The following is a 12,860-nucleotide window of genomic DNA, read 5'->3' as shown; positions in this document are numbered from 1 at the left end:
TATGTTAATATTTCTAAAGGATCCTATAAAATGAGAATGAACAATTCCTCATGTCTTCTAGCCTAAAGGAAGGAAATAGTCTTTCTCCTACCACCCTCTTTCCCCATGCTCGCCCAGCGGTATTAATCTGGGCTATGGAAAACCCAGCTGGAAAGACTGAACAGCTTCCATCAGATTGATTCTTATGAAATTCACACACCTAAGCTAAAGAAGTAAACCGGAAACCTCTCCCAAAGCCAATTCTGTGATGTCAAACTACTGAACTGTTTTCAGGTGGGCCATAGTAACGAGATCCGTTAAAAGGGCCTGTTTAGGTTAAAGGGCCTCTGAGACCTATCAATGTATCATTTTATGTGAGTCTGAATGAAGTTTACTGCTGAACTCGTTTTACAGGCCTAGAAGCACTTGCCCAGGTACCTCCCTGCATCTCTGATCACCTCTGTCTGCTCTAGGCCCTGCAGAACACTGGCCTGGGCAAGCCCTATAGACAGGGACTGGGATTGATGGAAGTTTGGTCCCAGCTTTGGTGCCACTGGCCCTAAAACCTCTCTTGACCTCTCCAGGGTTCTGTTTCCTCACCTTTGAGGAATATTGATCCTTGCTGCCCCAGGCGCTTGAACGAGTTGCTAATGGGAGCTGGGTAACAAGACACCAAGACTTTCCTGCAGGCTATCTAGGGCTTCCCAGATGGAAACTCAGAACAGCAGCAAGGAGTAACCTGAGGGCAGGGACCTGGCTAAAAATTCCTATCCCTTGGGTTAGCTTCAATCTTGACAGCCTGCCTCCTAAGTCCCTACTACTCAAAGATGTTCCTCACAACTGTGGAGCAACAGCCGCAGCGCCTGGGAGCTTGTGGAAACAGACTCTTCCCAAGACCCATCAAATCTGAAGCCACGTTTTAAGATCTCCAAGTGATTCATTGCATATTAATTGTTTTAGAGGCCCTGTCCTGAGCTGACTTTCCTAACGTCGAGACTTTAAAAACTGTCACCTTCTGGTCCAGAAGAAGTCAATACTCAAGGTTTTGAAAACTTTGAATTAAGAGCTTGAGGAGAGGCAAGCTGAAGATGAAGAAGTCGAAGCTGTATACATTTTACTACCTTTCTCTCTCGCTTAGAATGTAAGTTCTATGAGGGCAGGATTTTTTTGCATGTGTTTACTTACTACTGTAACCCCAGAACCTAGAATAATGACTGAGCAACTATAGGTGGTAAAAAATATTTATTGAGTGAATAAGGTTAATTAATACATATTGAATCGGTAATATTACATGTTAACTGAATTAGTGCATTTTGGTAATAGTACTGTTAGAATGACAGTACAAACAAAACTGGTTCTAGAAGTCGGGGTTGGGGGTGGGTGGATTTTGAAGTGGCATACTTATTGTGACTCTCTCCCACCTGCTGTCTGGTTCCTGCTGAACCCTTCCTTTTCTTGTCAGATTTTCTCTACAGCGCCTCTTGATTTAGCCAGGTGCAAATATTTCCTAAACAACTGAATGTACTGAGAACAATCACTTCTTTGGGAAACCTCACTGCAGGGAAAGTGCTGGGGTCTCTCCACTTCTCACCTATGGAGCATTAGATCTGATTTCCCCAAGAGCTGGCACAGCTGTATCTTTTTTTTTAACTTTTTTTATTAATTAAAAAAAATAAACAAAACATTAAGATATCATTCCATTCTACATATACAATCAGTAATTCTTAATATCATCACATAGTTGCATATTCATTACTTCTTAGAACATTTGCATCGATTTAGAAAAAGAAATAAAAAGACAACAGAAAAAGAAATAAAACGATAACAGAGAAAAAAAGATTATACATACCATACCCCTTACCCCTCGCTTTCATTTACCACTAGCATTTCAAACTGAATTTATTTTAACATTTGTTCCCCCTATTATTTATTTTTATTCCATATGTTCTACTCTTCTGTTGATATAGTAGCTAAAAGGAGCATCAGACACAAAGGTTTTCACATTCACAGAGTCTCATTGTGAAAGCTGTATCATTGTTCAATCATCATCAAGAAGCATGGCTACTGGAACACAGCTCCACATTTTCAGGCAGTTCCCTCCAGCCTCTCTGCTACATCTTGAACAACAAGGTGATATCTACTTAATGCATAAGAATAACCGCCAGGATAACCTCTCAACTCTGTTTGGAATCTCTCAGCCATTGACACTTAGTCTCATTTCACTCTTCCCCCTTTGGTTGAGAAGGTTCTCTCAATCCCTTGATGTTAATTCTCAGCTCATTCTAGGGTTTTTCTCAGTCCCTTGATGCTGAGTCTCAGCTCATTCCAGGATCTCTGTCCCACGTTGCCAGGAAGGTCCACACCCCTGGGAGTCATGTCCCACGCAGAGAAGGGGAGGGTGGTGAGACTGCTCGTCATGTTGGCTGGAGAGAGAGGCCACATCTGAGCAACAAAAGAGGCTCTCTTGGGGGTGATTCTTAGGCCTAAATTTTAAGTAGACTTGACATATTCTTTGTGGGGTTAAGTTTCATGTGAACAAACCCCAAGACTGGGGGCCCAGCCTATAGCTTTGGTTGTCTACACTGCTTGTGAGAATATCAGGAATTCAACTTGAGGAAGTTGAATTTCTCCCCACTCTCACCATTCCCCGAAGGGGGCTTGCAAACACTTTTCTAGTCACTGATCAAATCACTCTGGGATTCATCGGGGCATCACTTTGGACAAACTAACAAAATCTCATGTCCTACCTGAGATTCCAAGTACTTATGACATTCAATCAAACTATCTACATGAGTTATATTAGGAAATGCTCTAGTCAAAATATAAATTTTGTAACAAATAAACATTTTTTGCTTTAGTCTCACACATAAGGTGACATTTTAAAGTATTAATTATCTATTTTCAGCACCCTGCAATAATGACATTCCTTTGTTCTTCCTCATGCAAAAACATTTTTAAAATTTGTACATTGTACATTTCACTATTATTATACACTCTAGGCATTCCTAGATTATACCATCTCGATCTTTACCATCTATCTTTCTTTCTGATTTCATTTATGTCCCCAGCCCTCCTCCCTCTATCATTCTCACATGCAGCTTCATTCAGTGTTTTAACATAATTACATTACAGTTAGGTAGTATTGTGCTGTCCATTTCTGAGTTTTTATAGTCAGTCCTGTTGCACAATCTGTATCCCCTTCAGCTCCAATTACCCAACATCTTACCCTATTTCTATCTCCTCATGGTCTCTGTTACCAAGGAAATATTCCAAGTTTATTCACTAATGTCAGTTCATATCAGTGAGACCATACAGTATTTGTCCTTTTGTTCCTGGCTAATCACACTCAGCATAATGTCCTTAAGGTCCATTCATGTTGTTACATATTTCATAACTTTATTCTGTCTTACAGCTGCATAATATTCCATCTTTTGTAATTGTCACAGATTGTTTAGTCAGCTGTCTGTTGATGGACATTTTGGCTGTTTCCATCTCTTGGTAATTGTTAATAATGCTGCTATAAACATTGATGTGTAAAATGTCCATTTGTGTCCTTGGCCTCATGTCCTTTGAGTAGAGACAGCATATAGATGGGTCCTGTTTTTTAATCCATTCTGCCAGACTATGTCTTTTGACTGGAGAGTTTAATCCATTAACATTCAGTGTTATTACTGCATGGGTAGTACTTTCTTCTGCTATTTTGCCTTCTGGATTTTATATGTCATATCTAATTTTCCTTCTTTTTACCTTTACTCATCATAGTCTTCCTTTCTACACTCTTCTCCACACCTCTCTCTTCTGTCTTCATATCTTTCTCTAGTGTTCCCTTTAGTATTTCTTGCAGAGCTGGTCTCTGGGTCACAAATTCTCTCAGTGATTTTTTGTCTGAAAATGTTTTAATTTTTCCCTCATTTTTGAAGGACAATTTTGCTGGATATAGAATTCTTGGTTGGCAGTTTTTCTCTTTTAATAATTTAAGTATATTATCCCACTGTCTTCTCGCCTCCATGGTTTCTGCTGAGAGATCTGTGCATAGTCTTATTGGGCTTCCCTTGTATGTGATGGGTTGCTTTTCTCTTGCTGCTTTCAAGATCCTCTCTTTCTCTTTGACCTCTGACATTCTGATTATTAAATGTCTTGGAGTATGTCTATTTGGATCTATTCTCTTTGGGGTACGCTGCACTTCTTGGTCTGTAATTTTAAGTCTTTCATAAGAGTTGGGAAATTTTCAGTGATAATTTCCTCCATTAGTTTTTCTCCTCCTTTTCCCTTCTCTTCTCCTTCTGGGACACCCACAACACATATATTCATGCGCTTCATATTGTCTTTCAATTCCCTGAGTCCCTGCTCATAGTTTTCCATTGTTTTTCCTATAGTTTCTGTTTCTTGTCAGATTTCAGATGTTCCATCCTCCAATTTTGAAATCCTATGTTCTGTCTCTCGAAATCTACCATTGTAGGTTTCCATTGTTTTTTTCATCTCTTCTACTGTGTCTTTCATTCCCATAAGTTCTGTGATTTGTTTTTTCAGACTTTCAGTTTCTTCTTTTTGTTCTTTCCTTGCCTTCTTTATATCCTCCCTCAATTCATTGATTTGGTTTTTGATGAGGTTTTCCATGTCTGTTTGTATATTCTGAATTGTTTCAGCTCCTGCATGTCATTTGAATTGTTGGTTTGTTCCTTTGACTGGGCCATATCTTCAATTTTCTTAGTGTGATTTGTTATTTTTTGCTGGCGTCTAGGCATTTAATTACCTTAATTAGTTTATTCTGGAGATTGCTTTCACTTCTTTTATCTAGGGTTTTCTTGCTGGATGAATTTGTTGTCTGTCTGTTCTTTGACATTCCATTCAGCTTTATCTGGACCTTTAGCTTAAGTTTTGTTTAACAGAGGAGAATTTTCCAGTTCTTGTTTTCTTGTTTCTTGCCCTGCTTGTGTGGTGCCTTTCACCCACACACATTTAGGAGGGTCCACTTAGATATTATAGACCCCAGCCAGATTTTCCCAGACCAAACTGGCCTCCTATCAGGAGGAAAGAGTCACCTGCGTTGGTTTTCCCTGAGGTGAGACCCAGCAGGTTGAAAGACTTTCCTGTGAAGTCTCTGGACTCTGTTTTTCTTATCCTGCCCAGTATGTGGCGCTTGTCTGACTGCAGGTCCCACCAGCATAAGATGATGCGGTACCTTTAACTTTGGCAGACTCACCCTGCTGGGGGCGTGGTGGAGACAGAGGAGAGGTTGTAGGCTGGTTTTAATGGCTTCAAATTACCAAGCCCTGGTTTCTGAATTCCTTGATGGAGGGATTCCACCTGAGTTGGGCTTCACCCCTCCCCTGGGGAAGGCACAGACTCCAGACAAGCCCCCCAAAGAGCTCACTTCTGCCTATGTCTGGGGCAGTTGCAGCCTGAAAAGTCCTGCTGCTGTATCCAGAGGCAGTCAAGCCTTTATAGATACACAGCCACAAAAACCTCTGTTTCCTTCTTTTTTTTTCCCCCCTTTTTCTGTCAGTCCTGCCCCCTTGGCGCCAGGGCAAAAATGAGCAACCTCCGCTTTGATCAGGTTCACCTAAGCTGGGGGCCTATTTTTAGTAGTCAGAATTAGTTAATTAGTTCCACAATTGGTGTTTGATTGTGCCCAGTCTCTGCTGCTGGTAAAGTCCTTTCCTTTCCCCTCTGGAAAGCAGCCTGTGGGGGAGGGGCACTGGCTGCCGCAGCTTTGGGAACTCACGGTTCGGGGGGGTGCTCGCAGCTGGTCCAGCTGGTCCAGACTGGGGTATGCTGTGTGTCTGGTCACTGACGTGGCCCCAGGAGCTGTTCTGTACTGTTTCTGGTTATTTAGTAGTTGTTCTGGAGAACAAACTAAAACACGCATGTTGTTAAGCCGCCATCTTGACCCGGAAGTCCCCAGCACAGCTGTATCTTAAGTCAGTGTGGGGATTTTTCATTTTGACAGTAATTGAAGTATAAAGCATTTCTTCCAGGAAGACATCTATTTGGTTAAATTGATGTCTCAGAGGGTCTCCTTCCATCTGGTCAAGGGGATCGCCCTTCTTTTCTGTCTTCCCTCCTTTCTTGGACTTTAGTTTCGAGTTTTTCTGCTTTATTTCTTTCTCAATTTTTGTTTAGTTCCTCTGCCTTCTATCTGAAGTTCAAGTCTTACATTCCCTAAGAATAGTCTTTCTAGGGCTCTGGAATTACCCTGCCATTGTACCTGTGATTTCTGTCCTAAGAACTCCAGGATAAACTTGACACAACATGATATAACCTTTGCCATCTGAGAAGCTTGCATCAGTTTTCTCTGCGAGATGGTCCTGTTCTACTTCCATTACTCAGTTGTGCAGGCTAGCGTGGGCAGAAAAGTTTATGCAGTGTGTTTGGCAAAGCTGTCCTGGCACCAGTGGGTTCAACTCTGTCAGTTCTTCCCCATTGCTTTCCCTTACTACTCAGCAGCTGAGTCTTGAGGACAGTTTTTTTGCTCTCAGAAGCCTGCGCTGTTTTGACATACTTGTCTGATAGCAATACCAGGCTGGTACTGAACTTAAGAGCTCTCAAATTTTAGCATTCATCAGAATCACCTGGAGGCCTTGTTAAAACAGTTTGCTGGACCCCACCCCCAGAATTTCTGATTCAGTAAGTCTGAGGTAGGGCCCCCCAAATTTTCATTCCTAACAAGTTCCCAAATGAGGTTGTTACTGCTATCCCGGTACCCCACTTTGAGAACTTCAGCGAGAGCACTCCCTGGGGCCCAGCCCTGCCTGAAGCAGCCTCACCAGCTGCCACTAGAGGGCACGGGCTGCCTTATGAGAGGTCTTATTTCACCTCCAGCCTCGCTGGACAGCAGAGGTGCGTCCCTGAAGACTTGCATCTATTTCTTTAATGTATTAGGTTCATGTCTAATAGTCCGCAGACATATTGTATTTAACCTGCACAGAATTTAAGCAAGATGAGCTAACATGTAAAAATTGGGAGATATCACATTAAAATATCCAGGGTTTTAAATTTTTATCTTGTCTGTTTTCTGTTGAAAAATGGGAAGATCTGGCATCTCAGGGCTGGTATCCTTCTTCATGCACTGCCATGGGAACAGCTTTCACCCACAGGTGGGAAAGAGCTTGGGTGAACTAGGGCAGTGGGTCTCAATCTGGCTGCTTCCTAGAATCGCCTGGGGAGCTTTTAAAATGTCTGTGCCCAGATAGCCGGATTTATATGGGTTGGAGAGGAACCTGGGCATTATGTTAAAAAAAAAAAAAATTCCCCAGGGGTTTCTAATGTACAACTAGGGTTGAGAAACTGAGGACTAAGTGGGTAATAAGAGGAAACCTCAGTCCTGGCTGGGGCCTGGGGCCTCAGAGGATGTGAGTGTTGTTTGTGGGCATGGGCTTCAAATTTTTCACCAGCCAAATTGGGAAATGAATAAAGTTGGTCTCTGCTATCTTCCCACCTTCCCTGTGGGCCCCCTGGTGTTTCTTTCCTTCTTTCTGGCCCAAAGGATTTACTCCAGGTACTGGATTCCCCTTACCATCCACATTTATCATGCTGCTCTTTATCAATTTATAGTCCTCTTGCTTCCCCAAAGAAATTCTGTTGGCACCACTTCAATTTGTTATTATATGCTCTTCTCTTATCTGAGGTTTTTATATTGCAAGCCACAGAAACTGAACATGGTCAATATAAGGCCTAAGGAAATGCACAGAGTTGCTGCAAGGCTGAAGAAGCTGGCTGGGAATAGACAAGAGTCAGCCAGCTTGGGAGGTCACAGAGGCGGGAGCTGGTCAGCAGGTGAGTGAGTCCTGTCCCAGCCTCTCCCAAGTCAGAGTCTTGCAAGTAGATGTGTATTATTTTTCTCAATTATCCACTCCGTCCTCTCTGAGGGAGTTATACCCTTGACTTTCCTCCCTGTAGTTGGAGTCTACTTACCTTCCTCCAAGTATCAGCTTTGGCTGTTTGACTTGGACTGGCCAAGGTGAGTGGATGCCATATGTGCTAGATCTGAGCATTAGCTGTAAATTAACCTGCGTAGTTCAAGTTAGCTTCTTGCTTCTCTCTTCCAGGAGAACAGTATTTCCCAGATAGGGGCCACCCCTTCAGACACATGAGAGAGAGCTGAGCAGAGACACAGCCAACCCTCAGACCTGTGAGCAAAAAATACATATTATTGGTATAAGCCACTGAGATTTGCAGGCTGTTTGTTACCACGGCAAAAGCTGACCAACACAGAGAAAGAGTCCAAGCTTGAGTTATGTGCCCTCCCCTTAGCTGAACCCTGGGATGGAGAGCGGGAGGCTGCTGGAGTTGTTGCCTGGTCTCCTCAGCGCCATAGTGGGAGGCAGAGCCTGTGACATGTGACCCTCCCCACCCCCACACAAGACTGAGCACAGAAACAGAGCTTACCGAAAACAAAACAAAACAAAAAAAAAGGTACAGTCAGCTGGAAGACCCTGGTAGAACACAAGTCAGATTGTGACACTCCTATGCTCAGTGCCCTCCAGTAGCCCTGCATCAACCTCAAAACAAAGACCAGAGTCCTCCGGGTGTTCTAACAGCCCCTCCACCATCCATCCCCCACCCACTCCCTGACCTCCTCTCCTCCCACTCTCCCCTCAGTCAGGGCGTCCAGCCACGCCAGCTTCCTTGCTGACCCCACCAGGCACACTCCTGCCTTAGGACCTTTGCACTTGCTACTTGCCTTCTTAAACATTTTATTTTAGAATAGCTTTAGACTTATGTAACAGTAACTTTTAAAATATAATGTTAAAACTGTACACAAGCTGGAAATTTGAATAGTAGCCTTAAAATGTAACCTTTAAAACAGGTTTTAAATATAACTTTAAAGCTGGAAGCAAGCTGTGTATGAGAACTCTTAGTCTCACAAAAGAGCAATATGGAAATGTGAAGTCCACAACCAGATTTGAATAAGCTTTCATCTATGGCCCCAGCCCTCTCAGCTATGAATAGAGTTTTTCGTCTCTCTCTCTCTAGACTTGGAGGCACCTTTCCCAGGTGTCACAGAGAATGTAAATCCTAAAGGAAGTAGGAAATAACTGAGATAAACTCTTGAATTTCTCTAGACCTCTGTTACTTGTTAAGATAATTCTCTGTCTTCGTCTGTGATGGATATAAAAGCCAGTTGAAAAATCACTATGCAGAGACTGATTTGAGAAAGCATAAATGAACCTTTTTTCCTCCTCAGCTCAGTCGATGTGTTTGTGTGTTTGAGCTGCATGAGCAACAAGCTGAGATTTGGGAGTGCCCCATCTACATTCAGAAAATATGCAAGGTACTATAGAGAGTTCCCATGGAGCTCAATGCCAGTTTCCCCTATTACTAACATTTGTCACAGTTAATTAACAGTATCGATACATTACTATTAACTGAAGCTCATACTCTATTCAGATTTCCTCAGTTCTCCCCTAATGTCCTTTTCCTGTCCCCGGATCCCTTCCAGGACAGCATATTACATTTAGTCGTCTGTCTCCTTAGGTTATTCTCAACCATGAGAGTTTTGTTCCCTCTTTTTAGAAGGCCTGACTCATTGCCTCTCCTCCTTCTGGTCTTTCTGCAGATGTTACTGTTACCGGACAAAGGCAATGGATTCTTTGCCCGATGAGCTCAGTGACTAGTTCCTGAGACACCAGGGTTTCAAAGAGAAAAAGAGTTTATTGCTAGGCATCAAGCAGGAGACCAGATGGCCTATCTGGCCCAAAATCTGTCTCTACAAACTGCATTATCCTGACAGTTTTCTGTTTGGTTGTTTTTGCACGGGCAGGCACCAGGAAGTGAACCCCAGTCTCCACCCTAGGTCACCTAGGGGTGGGAGTGGGGGTGGGAGGCGAATTCAGACAGACAGAAAGACAGACAGACAAACAGACACACAGACACACACACACACACACACACACACACACAGGGCCTCTCAAGTGATTTTAGAGATTTCCATGCCTTAGCTCATTTTAAGGCAAATTTCCTTAGCTGCGATGGCCCGCCGTATCCTGATGGTTTAAAATATCAAAGGATGAGCAAAGTTTAGGATAGTGAGCACAGTGGCCGCAGATGATGTAATTAGAGGTGATCTAATTATTGAGCATGCACAGATTGATTACATGCTAAGTCCAGAACACATGTAAGAAAATGGTGGCCTTAATATGACAACGGGCGTGATTTTTACATTATAATGGGGTTTAGGTGATGCGTAGGTTAAAGCCTAAGCCGCATGTCAGGCGGGCCCACGTTGGTTAGATCCAGCTTTGGTTATCAAGATAACTGTGGACTTGGTGTGGGTTTATTCTGGGTTGAACCAAGTCCCTTCATTAGTGAATGTTAGGAGGCGCCGTAGCCACTGCAGTACATTGAGCTCCGAAGAGGCAGCACTGCGGCAAGCGTGGGCTGAGCAGGCACTGCAAGAAAAAATAACTAGACATGGGCAAGGAGACCCTAAGCAGCCGAGAGACAAAATGTCATCATATATCTGCCTTCTTCGTGCAAACTTGCTGGGAAGAGCACAAGCAGAAGTACCCAGGTAGTTCTAAGAAGTGCTATGAGGTGGAAGAGCATGTCTGCTAAAGAGAAAGGAAAATGGGAAGACATGACCAACGTGGAGAGGGCCCATTATGAAAGGGAAATGAAAACCTACACCGACTCCTACAGGGGAAACAGAAAGGAAGTTCAAGGATCCCAATGCACCCAAGAGGCCCCCTTCGGTCTTTTTCCTGTTTTGTTTTGCCCAAAAATCAAAGGCAAATGCCCTGGCCAAGCCATTGGCCATCCATTGGCGATACTGCAAAGAAACTGGGACAGCTATGGACTAACACTGCTGTGGACAACAAGCAGCCTTAGGAAAAGCAGGCTGCTAAGCTGAAGGAGCAATATGAAGAGGACACTGGTGCGTGCTGGGCTGAAGGAGAGCCTGATGCAGCAGAGAAGGGAGCTGTCAAGCCTGAGAAAAGCAAGAAAAAGAAGGGGAAGGAGGAAAATGAAGATGATGATGAATAAGTTGATTTTTCAACTTATTGAATAAGTTTTTTTTCTTGTCTAAAAAGCATTTAACCCGCCCTGTACATAACTCTCTCCTTCTAAAGAAAAAAGTTGAAATGTAAGGCTAAGATTTGTTTTAAAGCTGAACAGTGTCTCTTTTTCCATAGCGAACACACTACTGAATGTGTCTTTGGATAGCCCTGTCCTGGTGCTCTTTTCAAAAGCCACTCACCTTGCCTGGTACAGTATGGCGGTTGTAAGTCAGCATGGAAACTGAAAGCAGGCTCTTGTTGGTGCACAGTACAAATTAGTTGTTTATGGGGATGGTAATTTTTTTTATCTTCAGTTGTCTCTGATGCAGCTGATCTGATATAATTGTCGTTCTCTTAACTGAATACCACTGTGTAATTGCAAAAAAAAAAGTTGCAGCTGTTTTGTTGACATTCTGAATGCTTCTAAGTAAATACAATTTTTAAATTAAAACAAACAGACAAAATAAACATTAGGGGCTGTCTTTGGTGATCACGAGACTCCAAAGTTGCAAAACCGGATAAAATTGGCTTCAAGCGAGGATCAGGCACAAGCATTTTACAATCACAAGAGCACAAAATAAAGGTTATGTACTCATTATCAGAGATCAAGGCAGTTGGATTACAGTTCAAAGATTTCAGGTATTTCCCTCTGTCTACTCCAATATACCAGAAAACGAAAAGAAATATCCATATAATGATTCAGCAACCATAATCTTCCCTTAGATCCTAATTTTTTAGCTACATTACTTTCTCAATGAGTCCCTCCCTGACCAGCTAACGCAACACCCTCCAGTTCCCTTCTCTGCTTTATTCTTCTCAGTTTTTATCATCACCTATAATATTTTTAGTTTTCACTTGTATAATATGTTTTTTATCTGTCTCTGAAGGAAGTATAAGATCCACGAGGGCAGGAATTAGTGTCCATTTTGTCCACAGCTAAATCCTAAGCATCTAGAATTGTGCCCAGCACTTGGTAGGTGCTCAATTAATTTTTCTTTGCCAATCAAATGAACAAACACTAGAATCTGATTGTGAGCCTTGGATCCTCAGCCTTTCCATCCATATTCTGGATCCCCCTTCCTCACCCGTCAGAGGCCACCCATCCCCAAAGCCACCAGTAAAAGAGAATACCTCTCTGGGTGCCCCCCTTGTGCCAGGCTTCGTGCCCATGTTGGCTCATTTCCACCTACAACAATCCCAGGTGGTTCACAGAGTTACAATTGCCTCACAGACGAGGGAAATAAGGCTCAGAGAGGCCAAGAACCTTGCCCAGGATCACACAGACAGAAAGCGGAGAAGCTGGGATTTAAACCCAGGCTGGTCTGGCTCCAGAGCCTGAGTATTTTAACCTCGAGATTGTCCTGCAAGTTCCCTAAAGTGGGCCAGGGTGTTTGAGAAAGGCAGGGCACCTGCAGGGATGGTCCCCCGCCAATGTACTGTTACTTGGGGCAGAGGGGGGTGGTGGTACAGGACATACTGAGGACCCACGGAGGTGGGGGCTGAAGGGGCCATGAGAACATGTGACTCAGTGGGTTAGAGGAGTCCTTAATGTTACCATTGAATGGCCTCTTCTCCTAACTACAATCCAATTATTGCTCCTGATGTTTAACTAATCAGCCACCCCAGCCCGGTTAGGCTGTGGTCTCCACAGGTGCTCACACCTGCTTCCCCAGCTGCCCAGGAAGATGTCTAAGTGAAGTTGCTAATGACTGATTCTTCTCACAGCTTCAGCTGAAATGCAATTAAATTTCTAGTTCAAAACTGAGTGAGCTACTCCCGTATTCATAAGCTGGAGTGACCACCTGCAGCTGCCATGATCAATTTTCACAACCCCTCTTGAGAGTCGGCCTCACCCCTGGGCCTTGCTGTTCCAGGAACTCT

At 43.3% G+C, this 12,860-nt stretch overlaps 1 long non-coding RNA gene across 2 annotated transcripts; it reads right to left on the bottom strand.

Moving 5' to 3' along the window:
- Nucleotides 1–1,716: 1,716 nt before the first annotated feature.
- On the bottom strand, nt 1,717–11,375 carry LOC143674712 (uncharacterized). 2 transcript variants are annotated; one of them, XR_013171184.1, is made up of 3 exons: nt 11,180–11,375; nt 7,894–8,108; nt 1,717–2,421 (listed from the first exon to the last, which is right to left on the bottom strand). It is a non-coding gene; the product is annotated as an uncharacterized LOC143674712 (long non-coding RNA). The 2 variants fall into 2 exon arrangements; XR_013171183.1 differs by having other exon boundaries at nt 1,717–2,402.
- Between the last annotated feature and the right edge of the window lie 1,485 nt (nt 11,376–12,860).

The sequence above is a fragment of the Tamandua tetradactyla genome, chromosome 2 (genome assembly GCF_023851605.1).
Source record: "Tamandua tetradactyla isolate mTamTet1 chromosome 2, mTamTet1.pri, whole genome shotgun sequence".
NCBI classification, from domain to species: domain Eukaryota; kingdom Metazoa; phylum Chordata; class Mammalia; order Pilosa; family Myrmecophagidae; genus Tamandua; species Tamandua tetradactyla.
This window is presented reverse-complemented; position numbering and strand designations above follow the sequence as displayed.